This window comes from Vidua chalybeata, chromosome 7 (assembly GCF_026979565.1).
Source record: "Vidua chalybeata isolate OUT-0048 chromosome 7, bVidCha1 merged haplotype, whole genome shotgun sequence".
In the NCBI taxonomy this organism is placed as follows: domain Eukaryota; kingdom Metazoa; phylum Chordata; class Aves; order Passeriformes; family Viduidae; genus Vidua; species Vidua chalybeata.
The window spans coordinates 38,844,270-38,861,585 of record NC_071536.1 but is presented as its reverse complement, the minus strand read 5'-3'; the positions used below and the strand labels follow the sequence as shown (position 1 = coordinate 38,861,585).

The window sequence follows — 17,316 nt, the reverse complement described above, 5'->3', positions numbered from 1 at the left end:
CCGAGCCCGAGCCCAAGCCCGAACCCGGGCCCGAACCCGAGCCCGAGCCCGAGCCCGAACCCGAACCCGAGCCCGAACCCGAACCCGAACCCGAGCCCGAACCCGAGCCCGAACCCGAGCCCGAACCCGAGCCCGAACCCGAGCCCGAACCCGAGCCCGAACCCGAGCCCGAACCCGAGCCCGAGCCCGAGGCCGCCGTGGCCCCGCGGCGCCGGCAGGGGGCGCTGGGCGGGGCGGCGGGCGGAAGTGACGCGCGGCCGTTGCCGGTGCGGGCGCCGCCCCGCCCGCGCTCCTTTGTCAGCGGAGCCGCCGCCGCCCGCGGCCGCCCCCGGCCCCGCCGGCCCGAGCGGGGCAGCGCCGCAGCACGGCCCGCCCCGTGCCGCCCCGTGCCGCCCCGTCGCGCCGGCCCAGCGGGTGAGTCGCTGCCGCCGGAGCGGGTCGGTGCCGCCGCCGGGAGGGTTGGCCGGGCGCGGCGCCGCGGGGTCCCCGGTGCGGGCGGGGGGCGCGCAAAGGCCCCGCGGCGCCGCGGCCGCGCTCGGGGCCGCAGCATCGCCGCGGTGGCGCGGGGCGGGCGGGGCCGGGCGTCCCCCGTCTCGCTCTGATTAACTTGCGGTGCTTTGGCCGGGGCAGCGTTCATTTCCCTCCGCCGCTGCCGGAGCTTGCCGGTGCGGCGCGGAGCGCGGGTGTGCTGCGCTGCCCCGGGCACCTCTGAAAGCCCGAGGCGTGGCGGGCATAGGAAAGGTGCGGGCCGGAGCCCCGGTGCCCGGTCACGCCGGAGGTGCCGCTGGGGCGGGAGGCAGCGGGCCCGCCCCGGGCAGCACGGGGCAGGATGGGCCCGGCCCCTGCCGGGCTCCGGCCGGACGGGCAGCCCGGTCCTGCAGCAGACAGTGGCTCTCAGCCCGCTCGGGTGTGCGTGCTCACCTGGAGGCTCTAAACCCGCATGCTGCTCTGTGAAATCTGGGCCGTGAGTCTAGCAGGGGAAGCTGCCCAGGCAGTCTTTCCAACTCTGTCTGTAAAAAGTGCTGAAAGAACTTGTTTCTAGTTACATGAACTGAAACTAAACCACTTTGTTGTCCGATAATTGAGAGAGCAGCTCACCTTCAGGTTCTCAAAGAGCTGGGGTTCGTGTAGGTGTGCTGGAGGCACCAGTGCCTCAGGATGATGTTACTGGTTACTGGTGGGAACTTCCAGGTTCAGGGCTGAGCTGCAGGACCGGCACGTTTGTACAAAACCACTTTTTAAAATGATGCATTGAGCTCTCGGAAGGGAACAGATTCTTTTTCCAAACCTCGTGTGTTCTTATGGTCTGCATTGAAGCCCAGCTTCTCCTTGGAGAAGACTCCTGTGGCTATAGCAGTTAGCTGTGGGCAATGACAAGTCTATTTTTAAACTTTCACTTTTCTTTTGTTTCCTGTAATACGATCTTTGCTATGATCCTTGTACTCATCTTCAGAGGGACGGTGGTGACCTGGAATGCAGCAGGCACTTTGCAAATACTCTCGGAGCCCTGTCCTTGAAGGGCTGGAGCTGTTTGAAGAGTGCTGGGGTGCCTTGCAATTGAAATGGGAAAGCTGGAGTCCTGGCTGTGGAGAGCTCTCAAGTGCACGACTGGGGCCTTTGATGGCCAAAACCTTTTTTTTTTTTCTGAGGAGGAGGTGTTAGAGATCTGTTTTAAGGGAACAAAAAGTTCCTGTATGCCCTGTGCTCTCCCCAGGAGGTGTTAAGTGTGTGCAGTGGTTTCAGAGGCTGGCCTTCCCTCAGGATTTGTTTGCTGGGATAAGACCTGCATTCCTCTGTCTCAGGGGTGGTGTGTGCTCCTTGCCCAGTGGCACGGGACTGGGGAGTAGTTCCTGACTGGAGCTCACTGCCTGTTTGTCTCCTCACAGAGTGAGAGGTGTGTTTTGTTCTGTCTTCATTTTGGGACAAAATTTAAGGTCTGTTGCTGTGACTGAGTTCATGCATCAACCTCCTCAGTTTGTAAATTATCAGCTCTTACAGGCCTAAATCATGGTTAGGACAGAATTATATCAGGTGAAGCTGTTATTTAAACAAAACAACTTGAGGGGGAAAAAAGCCCTGTTACATGTTTTCACTTTTAAGTCTTATAATGTGTTTCAAAGTTTCAAGCTGGGAAAGGGAAATCCTATTGACCTGGTGCTGATGATGTTTCCAGAGGTGTTGCCGATATTCTCTGCCCAAGTTCCACTGCCCAGGAACCATTGTTAACCATTTTTTAAATGATTTATTAGGAAATAAATTTAGAAAATGATTTGTCAGGAACATACTTCAGTTCCAGAGCTGCGGAGTTTGTAGAGAATTGGATGGCTGTGTTAGTTACTGACAAAATTGGTGAAGACCTGGATAGTGTGTGCAGAGGTTCAGCCTTGCCCTCCATGGGCACCACTCAGTGATTTTGGGCATGTTGTGTTCCTGGAGCTTGGAATTCAACACGCTTTGAGACATGAGAATTTTATTGTATGCCTTAGTAGCTGAATATTTGATATTCTGGTGATTGTTCACACTCTTCTCTTCACACATATGAAGTTGGTTGCATATTTTCTGCTGAGGTGACTTGCTAAAGATCACCTCTAACACTGAGTAGAAAGATCTCTCTTGCAGAAGGACGCAAGTGTATGGAGGAGCTGAGGTGAAAGGGGAGGGCTAAATATAGCCATTTCCTGCAGAACTTATCTGCTTTTGGGGCTGGTTTTCAAATGGAACTGGCCTCTTCCAAGCCCTCAGTGAGGGTAGGAAGAGAACATGGGCGGGGGAAAGAACACCCGTGGGGTGTTGTGAGTGGGTTGTGTTTGTGGTTTTTGTTTTTTCCAGCCAGCTGGTACTCTGAAGTCATGCTTAAATTTAATGAAAGCCCGATGCTAAAATAGGATCTAGGGACAGCCGTTGTGAAATAATTAGGCACCCGTTCAGCCCTTCTTGTCCCTGCCAAAAAAAAGCTACTTGAATTCATCTACATTCTTGGTATTGGAACTCTCAAATGGGCATCTCGATACCTGCTCTAGTGTGTATAAACAGGTTGAAAACTTGTCCCACTCACCTGTGCAGCTGTCAGGAGCTACAGTAGATTGCAGTGTTGGACACGGGTGATTGCTGAGTGCCTCTGTGTATGAGGATTCAGGGGTATCACAGAGGTGGGTGGCAGGCTGGCCTCAGCCAGGGTGTGCACATGGGTTAGGGGATGGACTAGTTACTTTAGGACCTGAGGGTAGTCAAGACTGAGAGCTTAAGAGCATCTTAGTTACAGAGATACAAGGTGCTATCAAGATCCTCACCTTTTGAGCACTGCTGTGGACAAGTTCTGTGGCCACATGTTGTGGGTGTAAGGCATTAATATTCTGTACATACCTGTATGTATCTGTAAAAATCAGGAATGGTGGTGTTTTCTAGCAGTGTTGGAAAGCTGAATTCACATGTGTTTGAAAACTGTTCTGGGATCACAAATTTATAAAATGCTGTTGACTACAAAATGTACGGAATTCCATGGAAATGCTTTCAAGAAATTCCCTTTTTTCCCCACTATGTTTTCAGCCACAACATGGTTTTAGAGTAATGCTTTCAAAAGTGTAGAAGTACAGTCCAATAACAGTAAGTGGCTGTAGTGCAATAGTTTTCTGTTACATTGGACCATGAGTTTGTACCCGACCCAGTGTCAGGTGATGGTAATCCCCTCCTTAACATGTGGCCTTCTGGAATTGTGTGTGTACAGAGCTCACAGGTTCCTATTTCAAAGTGATCTGCATCTGTAGATTGAGGTTGTTCAGAACACTCCCGAATTTCTGCTCTGGTGAGAAGATCCACAGAGACCGAGCTGCAGTTGTAAAGCAGCACTGATCACACCTTTGCCACGAAGTGCACGGGGTGCTGTGTTCTGGAGGGAGCGTGAGCAGTGTGCCCGTGCTCCCAGGGCAGTACGTACACAGCTGTTCCTTTTTGCGCAGTTCCAGTGCCGCCGTTCTCTGCTGGCAGTTCAAACGCTGAACCTTCCCCTGGAAGGCCAGAGCTGACCTCGGGATCCGTCTGCTCCTGAATGCTCAGCCTCAGGTGCTGGATCAGCCTGGCAGGTATGCACATCCCTCTTTTCTGTGCTGCTGCCTTTCATGCAGTGCCTCACCCTGCTGGCTGCCCCAGTGCTGGCCGTGCCGGTGCTCTGCGGTGTCCCGGCAGTGCCCGGCTCAGTGGCCTGTGCCTGGCCGTGCTGGCTGTGCCCGGCTGTGCGGGCTGTGCCTGGCAGTGCCCGGCTCAGTGGCCTGTGCCTGGCCGTGCTGGTCGCTTGGCAGCTCTGCCCGGCTCTGTCCCGCTCAGTGGCCTCTGCCCGGCTGTGCGGGTTCTGCCCGGCTGTGCCCGGCTGTGCCCGGCTGTGCGGGCTGTGTGTGTTGTGTCCGGCTGTGCGGGCTGTGTGTGTTCTGCCCGGCTGTGCCCGGCTGTGTGTGTTCTGCCCGGCTGTGCGGGCAGTGCCCGGCTGTGCCCGGCTGTGCGGGCTGTGTGTGTTCTGCCCGGCTGTGCCCGGCTGTGTGTGTTCTGCCCGGCTGTGCGGGTTCTGCCCGGCTGTGTGTGTTCTGCCCGGCTGTGCGGGCTGTGCCCGGCTGTGCGGGTTCTGCCCGGCTGTGCCCGGCTGTGCGGGCTGTGTGGGTTCTGCCCGGCTGTGCCCGGCTGTGTGTGTTCTGCCCGGCTGTGTGTGTTGTGCCGGGCTGTGTGTGTTCTGCCCGGCTGTGCGGGCTGTGTGTGTTCTGCCCGGCTGTGCGGGCTGTGTGTGTTCTGCCCGGCTGTGCCCGGCTGTGCGGGCTGTGTGTGTTCTGCCCGGCTGTGCCCGGCTGTGTGTGTTCTGCCTGGCTGTGCTGGCTGTGCCCGGCAGCGTGCTGTGGCTAGGGCTTCTTGGACACAGGATTCTGGCAGCGCTGGTGAGAACGTGCTGTGCATTCCTTGTGCCTGCAAATTGGTGTGCCACTGGCTCTGAAACACGTCTCAAGCCCCCCAGATCAAGGTCCCTTGTCCCAAGGGATGGAGTTCTGTTTGAATACCAAAGGCATTGCAAGTCCCTAAGCAATTGGGATAATCGATATCCTTCAGCTCCACAGTTCTTTCAAGCCTGGGACCTGTTCTAGCTTTACAGGACGTTGGCTCAGCCTGGTTTTGCAAGACTGGGTGAGGTGGTGTGTAAATAAACTGACTTGCTAAGGGGAGAAACACTTGAAAGAAAATACTATAGAGATCTTAAAGTCACAATTGATGTGTGTAAATGGGAAGGGATGATCTTAGGTAATTCCTTATTATGTAAGAAATGGGGAATGCCAGGTGTAACCAATTGTCAGCAGCTTTAAATTTAAAGCCAGTAGTTTTTGTGTGGTGCCTGTTTAAGCTATAGACTGATTGTGGTGGGATATTCAGGAGCCTTATTTTTCTTTTGAGGAACAGCTGGATCTCTTGGTAGGCCTGTGGGGGGCCAGTAAATGCAGTGATTCAGATGCAGTTTCGGGCTCGGGAATTTCCCTCCGACTGGGAGGTGTGGGGCTGGGAGCAGAGGAGGAGGGTGGAAGAATGACCCTTTTATGCTGTGTCCTTATGCTTTTTCCTGAGCATCTGCTCCTGGCCTCTTCTGGAGTCAGGTTATTGCCGGTTAGGGGTTTGTGTTGTTGGCTGTTCCTGCCTTTGGTGTGCAGAGGCGGTTTTTGGCTCTCACCCCAGGAGTCCTGTTGTCAGTGCATCTCCCCTTCTGAAACACTCCTGGAGAGTCAGACCAAGTCACTGTTCCCTGCCTATGATGCTGCTGGAAAGATGGATCTGAAAGTGTCTGGAGCCTGTTGTAGAGTAACTCCATTCTGCTTTAGGGAAAGGAAGGCTTTGGCTTTGTTAAGAAAAGCTTGTTAAAACCAAGACTTCCAGTCTGGCAATTGTCCAAGGCTGCCTTTGGAGTAATTTCTGTTGTCTGAAATAAACAAGATGGAGATAGAAGATTGTGAGGGGGAACACCTAAAGCTGTTATCTGGGCCTTCTTACAGAAGATGGGTTGCTGCAGCACTTAACCTTCTGTCCAGAGTGCCTGGAATGCTGAAGCTGGTCATCCTGTTGAATGGAAGCTGGTGGGAGGAGTTGTCCCTTGTCTTGCAGAGCAGTTGTAGTGAGCTGTGCTCACTGGAGGTCGGGACTTTCTCGTTCTGACTGCAGACCTTACCTCTGCTAATGAGCTGCAGAAGAGAGGCCAACAAGCACCTCTGCTAATTGCAGGTCTGCTGTTTTCCTGGTGAGGATCCTGTGACAGCAGGAGCGGGCTGGCAGCCTCCGCCAGCCCCTCTGGCTGCGCGGATAGCTCGGAGCCTAGAAGTGGCTTCCCTTTGAAGTCCTGGAAGCTGCTGAGCCCTGCTTTCAGGAGTCGCTGTGCCTCAGCAGGCCCCCCCAGCCTCCCCCTGACTGGCTTGGGGTTCCTGGCTCAGTGGTTTGGGGTGCTTGGGGCTGTGCTTGCGCAAACCTTTTCGCCAGCTGCTAATGGCAGGGGAGTAAGTAGTCCTGCTTCTCCTTCTCCATCTGCTGTTCTTTTTCTGTTCTGGCGTCTCTGGCCATGTGATACACTGGATAAGGCATTCATTTGGTTAAAACTTAGTCTGCCTCTGCCAGGTTACTTCTAACCCAGGTTAATTCCCAGGTATTTTTCTTGTGCTGGTGCTAAGGAGGGATTTCTGAGGGTGTGAGTGGCTGAGCAGATGCAGAGGACTGTGAGCTGCCTCGGAGTGTTTGTGAAGGCTGGTGCCTTGCTAGAGCGCACCACGGGAGCGTTTGGTGAGCCTTGGCCTGGTGGACCTGCTGTGCTCCGCTCCCCAGGGAGAGTTCCTGCAGGTCTCCTTGCTGCAGGCTCTTGGCTCTGGCTGTGACACCAGGACGTGCTCGGACACACATTTCTGGTGGTCCCACGTGCCTGCCTGCCCTCCCTTCTCTGCAGGACGGTGACAGCAGTGTCCCCCGAGCTGCCACGCACGGAGCCAGGGCTGCCCACGCTGCTCGGGTGATGTCTTGTGCTGTCAGGTGCTGTGGAACGCGAGGTAGAAGAGATGAGAGCAAGATCTCCCTAGGAACAAATGTAAAATTAAACAAAATGCGTGTTTGTATTAGTCAGCCTAAACCAGACTGTGCTATTTAGGGCTCTCTATTGCAATAAGCTTGTCTCTTTATTTGTGTGGGAGGACTGCAACAATTAAAGTCATTTTAAGGCTGAATTTTAAAAGTGAAAACAAAATGAAAAGATAATGGTTTGGTTTAAGAGAATATTAATTGTATCATATTACGTTGTAATACTTTTATGTTAGAGAATGTTAGAGAAGAGATAGGTGATACGCTGCAGGTTGGTTATTGGTAAAATCCTTGTCCATGCTGCATGTTTGTACTACACATTAAAACTCTTGTTGACTTCATAAGGAGTAATATTTTTTTTTTAAATCCATTTAATTGCAGCCCTTACTGCTGCTGCAGAGTAAACTGCTTGCTGCAGCTGCAGTTGTGGGTAGCAGCCTGCTAAAGCATCAACTTTGAGGGCATGGGCTGGGCAAATCCCAGGCTGGAGTGATGAACAACATAGGGAATAAAAATTTTCCATTCTCCAGAAGTTGCTGAATAGAACTTAAAGACTAACTGGCAATAAAGATAGTGCTATAAAAGTATGTGCACAGGATGGTAAATGGGAATGGAACCAGTGGGGAAAAAAGAGAAAAAAAGGACAATTCCAGCTGATTTCATGATCAGGAGGATGATTTGGCAGTGGAGTTTGTAGCAGTCAATCTTGTAGCATTACACTGTTCTACTCCTCATTTTCTGTTGTCAGAACAAAAACATGTACAACTTGTAGTGCACCAGTCTGAGTGTTAAACTAACAAATTCCTATCTCCTTAGGTGTTGTGCAATAAGTTGTGCATTTTAAAAAAGGCTATTTTTAATTTGACTTCCAAATACTGGCTCAAGTTAAATGATAAGAAAGGCATTTGAGAGGTACCCTTAGCACACAAAAAAAATACTGATTCTTGTGAATTAAAAAAACCCACAACAAATGGAAGGGTATGTTCTCTTGGGGATTGTGGTTACAATAGAAAAATAAATACTTGGAAAACTTAGGAAATTCTTTTCTGGACATACAGTCTTACATATTGAGCATTGATCTAAGTAACTTATTCCACTTGACCTTTATTTTTGGACTGAGTTGAAAAACCTGTCTAGATCCAGAGTCTAAATGAAATGATGATGATGAAAATTGCCATGCAAGCACCTTTTTATTCCACCCATTTTCCTTCTGAGGGGAGACTAGGTGTGTATGTGGTGTGGGACCATCTCTGCTTATCTCTTGGCTTGGGAGCTGTCCTCCCTGCCGGAGGGAGCACAGGATCTTACTTTGATGTCTTGTTCCTCTCCCTTCAGCTCAGTTGGGCAGCGCTTTGTGCCCAGACCAGCTGGCGAACGCCGTCTGTGAGAGCAGAGGTGCATCTCTGTGGTTAGGATGAAGGCTAAAGCCTTTGAGTCTTGGCTGTCCTCCATCTTCTTTGCATAATTTGAACCCGTCTCTGTCCAGAGAGAAACATTCAAGTTATTTCAAGTCACTGGGCTAGAAGAAAAAGCTCCACCTAAAAGACTGCTCAGCAACGTGGGCTGTGTTGCCCCACCTCACATGCCCAGGTCGTGTGCTGTGGCGCGGCTGGGAGGTGGCTGCTGGCTTCCTTGGCCTTTCCTCCGTGTCTGCTCTCAGGGAGAGCCTGCCCTTGGCTCTTGCTCTTGAGCCTGTGCACTTCTTAAGTTCTTCAACAACTCCTTGGCATGGCTTTTGCTGTCCCACATTAGTTGGTTGTCAGTTGGGCCTTCACAAATGTGCCAGAAATGCCACGTAGACACTTTTGTGTGTGTTTGTGGACCTGGCATGTTTGCATCAGCCTCCAGTGGAGAATGATCTGAGTAACATGTCCCAGCTTGCTGAAACAATAGGGTGTTTTTTCTGTCTTGGTGGAGGTATTTTACACGTTTGTAAGACTCGTGTCATACCTCTAAAGCAAACCTGGGCACGATTATTGTGCAAAACCTGTTCTAAAACCTATTTATTCCCTTCCCTTCTGAACCTATTTATTCCCTTCCCTCCATACAGCTTCCTTATGACACAAGTAATATTTTGAAGAATGAGTGAATCAATATGACTGTTCCTAAATTATGGAAATAAAAACCTAAGCACCATCAGAAGTCTGAAAGAAATCTGCTATTTCCATGCCTGATGCAAAAGTGGCATGTTTTAATGACTGGAAAAGTCTTTGACTTCATCTTTTTGGTTGCGATTTGATCCTGGACATTGTTTAGACATTAAAAGAAAATATGTATTGGACTTTCCTGTGGAACAATGTCCAGGATTTTGAGGGAACTTTGTCTTGTTTCCCCATTAGGAAAGCCAGAGTGCCATGCAGTGAGGAGCCAGAACAACAAACTGGATTTTGAAGCTCAGTTTTCTTGCACAGTTCCTGGACTCTCTGGTGAGGAATTGGTGTTCTTGAGGCTGCAGTGCAGTTTTATGCCTTCTGTAACAAAGGATCTGTGAGGAGTAAAACCTACTTTATTTCCAGTCTGGGGATTTGTAAAACTTTGACATGCAGCCCAATTATAATTATGTTGGTTTAGTTCCCAAAGTGGACGCTCTTTATTCTAAAAGAGGCCCTGCTGTGTGCAACCAGGAGTATTGAAGGCCCTGAAGTGTTAGTGTTTGAATGGTTTTGGCTTAGCTTTAAAATAAATATCTACTGGATATGGAGCTCTGGGGAGTGGACTAAAGCAAATGGAAAAGGTGAATTAACTGGAAGCTGTTCTGCAAGGCCGGGTCCATGGAGCCACAGCACAGCCACGCAGCGGCAGATGGAGGCAGACGAAAGGCATTCTGAGAGCTCGCTTGTGTTTTGAGCCTGGCGTGAAGTAGGTGCATTCAGAGGCTGCTGTTCCTCTGCACGGGGTTCTGTCACCGCTGTTCCTGCTCTGCAGCACCAGTCCTGTGTGGCCCCAGCAAGTTTCCCGTGACTGCCTGCACTGCTCCTGTGAGGAATAGTGAGAACCATTCCTGGCAGCTTTGGGAAGTCTGCCGTGTTTGTCTCCTGGTATATGATGGTTCTTTTGAGACCTGAGTGAAAACATCAACAGGTTTCTTCCTTGAAGACAGAGATTCACAGTTTTCCTGTCTGTGATGGAAATCTGGAAAGAGGAGCATGTGTGCTTCTTCAGGGCTGTGTCTGCCGCAGGGTGACTGAGCAAAACAAATTGGCAAATCCTTGTTTTTCTGGGGAGGGAGGGAGCCTCACATGGAGCTTTTGGCTGCCTCCTGGTAGGAATTCACATGCCTGTGAACTGAAAGTGGGCCTGGGCTGCAGGGTTTATGGGGTGAAGAGCCCCTGTGCTGGGAGTGAAGGTGGTCTCTGCTGTAGGGTCTCCTAAAGGAGAGTTCTGGAAAACCAAGTTGGTATTTGGCCCCCATTACAGATACAAGTAACTTGGGGGTCAGTGTGAAAGAGGGGCACTCGGGGACACTTTGTGGGACTCTGTCAGAGGAGGGAATGGCAAAGGGCCAGGCACGTGGCCATGTCTGTGCTCTGTCTCTGACAGAGTAAGTTACTGCATGTCAGCCTATAATTGGTGCTGTTCACCTCTGCTCATGCTTCTTGTCCTGGGAGTGTGGATGAACTATGGCTGGGAACACGTCGGTGAGCTCTCGGGTGGGCTGCCCGGTTTGGTGACCACGGCTCGCTGTCGCTGCGGTGCCCCGGCATCGTGGCAAGTCAGGAGAAATGGGATGGCAAAGGATTGCTGTGTTTGGCTTGGGGTGGCCTTGCCTGAGAAGTTCCCGGGGCACACGTGGCGTCCCACAGGGTGGGACTGTGGCTTTTACAGCTTTTCCTTGGAGGCGGTGCGAGGGCTCTGCTCCCAGGTTGGAGGCTGGAGAGCGCAGCTCTTTGTCCCTGCACCCGCTGGGACCCTCCCTGGGGGCTCCGGGGTCCCCCAGAGGGGCAGGGCTCACCCAGCCCAACCTCAGAGCACGTAGAAAAGGTTTGTTCTGAAATGCTGGCCAGTGTGAACACGAAGGGACCTGAGCCCAAACCAGAGCCACAAACAGCAGTGACCCAGAGGCTGTAAATGGGGTTGGTGTGCCAGCAGTGGGAGAGGATACCAAATGTGGGGCTTTTTCTCCAAGTTCTGAAATATTCTTCCAAAAATCTTTGGGCTTTTTTGACATGATTGATCTTGTTTCAGTCCCACAGGTGTGTTTGGTTGTATGTGAAAGAGGCAGTCTTCTGAAATTGAGTTCATAAAGGCATATTAATTAAAAAATGAATGTTGTACAAGCCAAAAGCACTTGTATGTCATAGTCATAATTGTTTGAAAGATACCTGTGAGTGTGTTAGCTGACAGCTTGGTGCAGCTTGCAGGTTTTACCCAAATTGTTCTTAGGACCACAGCTGGAGGAAAAAAGTGCTTAATGTGTTACCTTCTTTTTGGGAGATAATTATGGGTCTTGAGTAGCTGCTGTGTCAAGAAGCAAGCCAAGGCAAAGGAAACAGGCTTGTATGGCCAATGTGAGTTAGAGCTGAGCATGAAGGTGGGTTTCTGGTGTAATAGTTGGTCAGTTTCCTGAGACACCAAGGAAGTATTTGGGTATCTGATCTTAAAGGGAGATTCTGTTGATTCTCTGATCTTGAAAGGCTACTTTCTTACAAAACAAACAAACAAAAAACCCACAAAAAACATGTCTTCTCTGTTAAAGTAATTTAAAATGTTTAAATACAGTAAAGGAACATAATAAATATTTTCCATGTAAAACATGCAAAAAAATAGCATCTGATTTAATTCTGAATTAAGAACTAGCAAGCTAAAACTCAGACTAAATTAGACTTAGAACAAATCTTTTTGGAAAGATTTGAGGAATTAATGAGATTTTCATTGCTGAGCTGACTCTCCCCTGAAAGTCGTGCAGAATCAGGCGGCACCATTGGGGTTGTGTGTCTGGAGTATAAAAGTTAAAATTACTTTAAATGGCTGAACTGTTTTGGGTTTACTTTAATTTGTATTTTTGTTTACTTGTTTCTCATAAAAACCCACAGTAAATGCTAAATAAAGTTTGTTAAATGCTCAGCCCAGCTGCATCACGAGGAGGGTTTAAAGGCGGTTAAACACCCTCCCATCTCACGGGTCAGAGATTTTTGGAGGGTGTTTCAGACCTTCCACGCTGTCGTGGCAGAGTGTGGGCTGGTGGGGGCCATGCACAGGGGCTCCAAAAGCAGCAGAGGGGATCCAGGGGCAGAGCAGGGTGCTCCTGTGTCCCTGCCCAGCTCACCCAGACGAGCTCACCGTGCTGGCTCAGGTCAGCTCAGCTCGGGAGCTGCAGCTCCGGTGTGATGGGGCTGTACTTGCAAAAGGCCTTGATAATTCTTCTTGCATGATTAGCGCAGCCAGCCCACTGGAAGCCTGTTCTCCAATTAAAAATAAATGTTAAAGTATTGTATTTATAAGAGTGAAGAATCAAAACAAATGTATCCTTTTCCATAAAAAATGGGGACCTTTGATGGGAATGAGTTTCTGGGTGTTGGAGTAGAGGGATGGAGAGGGAAACGGTCTTTAAAGACTATTTAGTTAGTCTTAACAAGATGTTCATTTGTCTTCAACAGCAATTGAACCTATCTTAGAAAAGAACAAAAATAAGTACAAAATCAGATCTAAAATTGGTTCTTTAAATTGTTTTCAACTTCTTGACTTAAATCACCTTGATCAACTTGGAAGCATTTAATGACACACCAAAACCTGAAATGAATATTCCACCCATACAAAAGTAAAATGCTGTTTTGAAAATTTCAGGTAACCAGGTAAAATTCCAAGCGTGTGGGTTGTGGGGGAATTTTTTGTTTTGTTTGTTTTAAACTTTGAATTTTGAATCATTATGCTCACACAATTACTCAGTTGGGTTTATTTTTCAGTTCTGTAGCTGTTTTTTTCCTGGTAGTAGTCCAAAGAAAGTTCCATCCCGAGTACATCCCTGCTCAAGTGGAGTGAAATACTTCAAGTAGTGCTGAAGTCAGTCAGTGTGGTGCTCCTTGCTGGGAGCAGCTTGTGCAGCCTGGCTGGATTTTCGGGTGGCCAAGGGGCTGCTTTCTCCCAGGGAGCCGTGCAGACCTGCAGAGAGCTCTGGCTTGTCCAGCCCTCCCTAGAATTGCTCGTTTGGCAACTCTGCCCCTGGGAGGTTTACCACAGAATTATTTTGAAGCTGTTTGATTCCTTTGTAACCCTGCTGTGGGAACTCAGTGTTTTGGGTGTTTTTTTATGGCTCGTTCTGCCTGCTCCAAGCTGGTGCTGCTGGTACCTCTGTCATGGTGCAGTGACATCTCAGGCCTTTGCATGGGTGACAGCAGATCTGTCCAAACATCTCCCTCCCTCTCCTCCTCACCTGGTGGCAGGTGAGCTGAGGCTGTGTTGTTTGGTCAAATACAGACCATGGAGCAGAGCCTCTGCTTGGAATTTGTGTTCCCAGCAGTTTGCAGACAAGACCTGCCTTGTGCTCCAGGCTCACCTGTGGTGCTGAGAGGAGCCTCTCTGCCTCTGGGTCTATGGAGGTGGGACAGTGGCAGGACTCCAGAGCATGGGAGCAGAGCACTGAGTGATGCAGGGACGTGTGGGGTTTATTGCTGCTGGAGGAGGTAATGTACAGTGGCAGGTCCAAAAATAGGTGTCTGAGCAGCTGCGGGTGAGGAGGCATCTCTCAGCAGAGTTCTTAGCTAAAGCTCAGGTGTTAGTAGTAGGGTTTCTTGCAGTAGTGTGTTTGGATCAGTAGGTCAGTGTTGAATGGTGTCCAGCAACCCTTGTCTTCCCCAAATGATCACTTTGGGGAGCTTGGAGTGAGTGGAAATGATCATGGTGTTAAGAATGGGAACAGAAAAGGAGACGAGATCAAAGTGTTTTTCTTGGTTAAGTAGTTCAGTGCTGTCACTTGTGTAGGTAGATGCAGTTCAGTTTCCTGCATGGTTGTGAAATGGGTATTGGGAGAATGCTGCTGCAGTGCTCTTGGGGTTCAGGGAAAGGCTAGGCAGAGCAGATTTTGTTTGACTGCATGAATGTCTCTTCCTGAGAAGCAAACCCGACCAATAACCACGTTCACACAGTAGTGACTCTCTGGCTTTAGCTTCAAACTCTGCTAGCCCGGGTTGTGATTATCTTTGCTCTGGGAAGCCATGAGGAATATTAGATGATCTGTCCTGAAAATGGCGAGAGGGACACGCGGGAAGTCCTTGCCATCAGACCTCCGTGGGACACGTCAGCCCAAAGCTCTGGTACAAAGGAACTGGGTCTCGTCCATGTTTGTGGTGAGTGTTCCCAAAGGGCTGTGTGCATCAGTAGGGGTGACTTCTGTTTTTACTAACTCACACTGTCAAGTGAATTCATATTATTCAGTCAGTTCTAGGGGTTTTGGAGATGATTTAGTAATTTTTTTTCCAGCCTACTGTCAGAAAAATAATGTATTAAAAGCATCAACAATTTGTTTATTCAGCTCAGATCTGCTTGTTTGCTGGCAGTGCTCAGCTTCCTTTGGAGTGCCTGGCTGCTGCAGGGCAGGCTGGGGACCCACGGGGACAGGCTGGGCGGGCCAAGTGTCATTGCTGCAGAGTACTATTGCTGTGAGTTAATCCTGCTTTTCAGAGGGGAAATGGCTAATATGTGAGTAGGTGCCTTGTGAACAAGCAACAGCTGGGTGCAAAGTAAAAATCTGCTAAAACATGACTAATTTCTGAGTGTTGCATAGAGTTTCTGTCTGTATTCAGCAGCAAATTACCATTTTGAGCTTAGGCTGCTGTTGCTTCACTGGAGTTGGCATGAGCTGTGTGTTTGAACTGATGGTCATTGCTATGAGACTGTCAAAGCACTGGTACAATGTGAGGTTGGCTCTCTGTCCTTCCACTTGCAACACGGCCGATTCCATTCAACGAGAACTATTTTAATTGGGTTCTACTCTGTGTTATGTTAAAACTCTGATGCCAGGCACAGAAACCCGTGACACTTGTTTTGTTTGTACCTGAAAACATACACTTCATTCTGCTTTGGCCATTCAGATTGGTTTTACAAGATTGGCAGCAGCATGCCAGGTTCCTGCAGCCCGGGACCAGCAGTGGGGTAGCTGGTCCGGGGGGGCTGGGAAATGAGAATTCCTGCTCCCAGAGCGTTCGTTGCTTAGCAGGCAGCAGCGTGGCCTTGGGGAAGGGCTGTCCCAGCACCTCGGCTGGCCTTGGCTGCCAGGGAGGAGAGTGGGACAGCAGAGCTGGGCCACTCTGGAGAACATCTCGGCCACCATCGCCCGGCCCTGCTGTCCCTGGGCGCCGAGCTGGGCTGGGGCAGCTGTGGGAGAGGCCGGGAGCGCCGGCCGCAGGGTAGAGGAGAGCTTGGGTGGTGAGCCTGGCGTGTGGAGCTGCAGTGGGATGGCTGGTTAGAAAATAACCAGTAGTCATGACTTCTGTTAATTAACTACTAAGAGTTAAATAAATGTTGTTGGGAAAACTAGTCTGTGTTTATTTGGCACGTCTCTCTCCAGCCGAGGCTGGTGCTAGTTGGTACACGCTCCACTGCTGAGCCTGTCTGCAGCGTGGTTTTATGTTTTCCATCTCTATTGATTTTCATGATTCATTGACCATGATCTAAGCAAAAAGCACACTTAAATGACACTGGAGACAGCTGTCTGTTAAAGTAGGACCTTTATGTAGTCTGAACTGGCGCCAGGTTTTTCTTCCATTACTTTATCAAGTAACACACACAAGTAATATTCTTTGTTTAATTTCCTTTTCTAGGTCACTGGTATGTCACCTCTCTTTTGTGCAAGGAGCAGATGGTAAATTCCTGCTCTAAACTTTCCTATCGGTTTTGCTCCTGTTATTTTTCTGATAATCATTTGAGGTTATTCTGAAATGGAAGGGGCCTTACATTGTGTTTGGGAGCCTCTATGAAGGAATCAGTTTTTCTCCCTGTGGAGCTGTTTGGAAGGTACATGTGGGAAGTTCAGATAAAAGCAGAAATGTATAAAGCTTGGGAAGCTGATGTGTAGCTTTTTCCAGTTATAATCTGTCTCTCTTTGTATGGCAGGCTGAAGTTCCAGATGTTGTTTTGGCTTGGAGATAGTGGATAGGGGAAAAATAAGCATTCTAATGTTAACAGAGTCAGCCTGTCTGGATCTGAGCTGACAGGAAAAGGGAGAGATAAAACCTTCGTTAATGGTGTATGCAGTGCTGGAGAGCCGGGATGGCTGTCCCTGGAAAGCAGTCCCTGTGGCAGTGCCAGCTGTGGGGGCTGGCAGCTGCCGCGCTGGGGCCACCGCTGTGACGCTGAGCACTGACTCCCGTGGGAGCAGTGGCCTTGCTTCGGGTGTGCACCCCCCTTCTCCTGGTAGAAGTTAATTCTTACCCCTCTTGGCATCCTGCTTGCCCTCAGCAGCTGCCTCTGGGTTTTGGGGGATGCAGAGCTGAGGTGAAGGGCTGTCGGTCAAACATGCTTTTGGGGTCGGGTGGCTCTGTGGCACTTACCCGCGTTGGGCCTCTGTCTCTGGATTCTTTTGAAGCTTGTCCCTGCCAGGAGCTCCATTTATTGTGAGTTGCAGAGTGATTTGGGCAGGTGTATGCTGGATTTCTTCTGGAGGAGAGTAAGCCACAAGCTCTGGTCCTGGTGTATGGCAAATGTGCTCTGTCCTGAAATGTGGGAGTCAAGTTCTCAGCCCCTGCTGGGCAGCTTGGAGCCATATGTGGTCAGCACCTTCCAGTGAGGGGACCCAGGTCAATCCACTCTGAAGTAAGAGTGCTGAAATGCATGTTAGGAGTACATGTGGTGGCCAGAAAAGGGATTTCCTGGATTAGTCCGTAGATTATATGTGTAATAGTCTATCCATTTTCTGTGTTATATTAAATGCATTAATATACTGTGTCTCTTTCATACCTGTTCATCCTGTCAGGCTTATTTCTAAAATGTATGAGCAGATTACTTTTAATTAATTGCTGAAGTTCTGCTGACTTCCTCCTCAGTCTTTCCTTTTTTCCCTCTTTCATTACTGAGTCCAGGCAGTAACAGTTTCTGGTCAATGGCCCATCCCCACGCCTGTCTTTCCCACCGTGGCTTAGAGTCCTTTGGGACTTTCTGGCCTCAGAGAGCAGTTCTGGTGAAAATGCTCACTTCACTTGCCTTAATGCTGTAACACTAAAAGGGAATAGTGCTGACACTGACTCATCTGAGGGACAGAGGAGCTTAGCTGCTGCAGTCCTTCTGGCATATGAACTCTTGGTTGTT

General features: G+C 49.8%; 1 protein-coding gene across 3 annotated transcripts in view; it reads left to right on the top strand.

Moving 5' to 3' along the window:
* The first annotated feature begins 337 nt into the window (after positions 1-337).
* ACVR1 (activin A receptor type 1) overlaps positions 338-17,316 on the top strand; it is a 46,327-nt gene continuing 29,348 nt past the window's right edge. Inside the window, exons 1-2 of one of the 3 annotated variants that reach the window (XM_053947865.1) lie at positions 338-414; positions 9,417-9,503. The gene's annotated coding sequence lies outside the window, so the exon portion shown is untranslated. Of the gene's footprint in view, positions 415-3,899; positions 4,080-9,416; positions 9,504-17,316 lie in introns of those variants that run through there. The other 2 variants (XM_053947866.1, XM_053947867.1) reach the window with 2 other exon arrangements.